Raw genomic sequence first — 1,670 nt, 5'->3', positions numbered from 1 at the left:
TATCCCCCCTTATGTATTATACATGGAGATCATATCCCCCCCTTATGTATTATACATGGAGATCATATCCCCCTTATGTATTATACATGGAGATCATATCCCCCTTATGTATTATACATGGAGATCATATCCCCCTTATGTATTATACATGGAGATCATATCCCCCCCTTATGTATTATACATGGAGATCATATCCCCCCCTAATGTATTATACATGGAGATCACATCCCCCCTTATGTATTATACATGGAGATCATATCCCCCCCTTATGTATTATACATGGAGATCATATCCCCCCTTATGTATTATACATGGAGATCATATCCCCCCTTATGTATTATACATGGAGATCATATCCCCCCTTATGTATTATACATGGAGATCATATTCCCCTTATGTATTATACATGGAGATCATATCCCCCCTTATGTATTATACATGGAGATCATATCCCCCCTTATGTATTATACATGGTGATCATATCCCCCCTTATGTATTATACATGGAGATCATATCCCCCTTTGTGTATGATACGTGGTGATCATATCCCCCCTTATGTATTATACATGGAGATCATTTCCCCCCTTATGTATTATACATGGAGATCATATCCCCCTTATGTATTATACATGGAGATCATATCCCCCCCTTATGTATTATACATGGAGATCATATCCCCCCTTATGTATTATACATGGAGATCATTTCCCCCCTTATGTATTATACATGGGATCATATCCCCCCTTATGTATTATACATGGAGATCATATCCCCCCTTATGTATTATACATGGAGATCATATCCTCCCCTTATGTATTATACATGGAGATCATATCCCCCCTTATGTATTATACATGGAGATCATATCCCCCCTTATGTATTATACATGGAGATCATATCCCCCTTATGTATTATACATGGAGATCATATCCCCCCCTTATGTATTATACATGAAGATCATATCCCCCTTATGTATTATACATGGAGATCATATCTCCACTTATGTATTATACATGGAGATCATATTCCCCCTTATGTATTATACATGGAGATCATATCCCCCCTTATGTATTATACATGGAGATCATATCCCCCCCTTATGTATTATACATGGAGATCATATCCCCCCCTTATGTATTCTACATGGAGATCATATCCCCCTTATGTATTATTCGTGGTGATCATATCCCCCCTTATGTATTATACATGTATATAATACCCCCCCCCCCATGTATTCTACATGGAGATCATATCCCCCCTTATGTATTATACATGGAGATCATATCCCCCTTATGTATTATACATGGAGATCATATCCCCCCTTATGTATTATTCATGGAGATCATATCCCCCCCTTATGTATTATACATGGAGATCATATCCCCCCAATGTATTATACATGGAGATCATATCCCCCCTTAAGTTTTATACATGGAGATCATATCCCCCCTTATGTATTATGCATGGAGGTCATATCCCACCTATGTATTATACATGGAGATAATATCCCCCCTTAAATATTACACATAGAGATCATATCCCCCCTTATGGATTAAACATGGAGATCATATCCCCCTTATGTATTTTTATACCGAGATCATATCCCCCCTTATGTATTATACATGGAGATCATATCCCCCCTTATGTATTATACATGGAGATCATATCCC

Source organism: Staurois parvus, unplaced genomic scaffold (genome assembly GCF_062004578.1).
Source record: "Staurois parvus isolate SC_StPar_1 unplaced genomic scaffold, SC_StPar_1.0 ptg002086l, whole genome shotgun sequence".
In the NCBI taxonomy this organism is placed as follows: Eukaryota; Metazoa; Chordata; class Amphibia; order Anura; family Ranidae; genus Staurois; species Staurois parvus.
Note: the sequence above shows the minus strand (reverse complement) of the source record.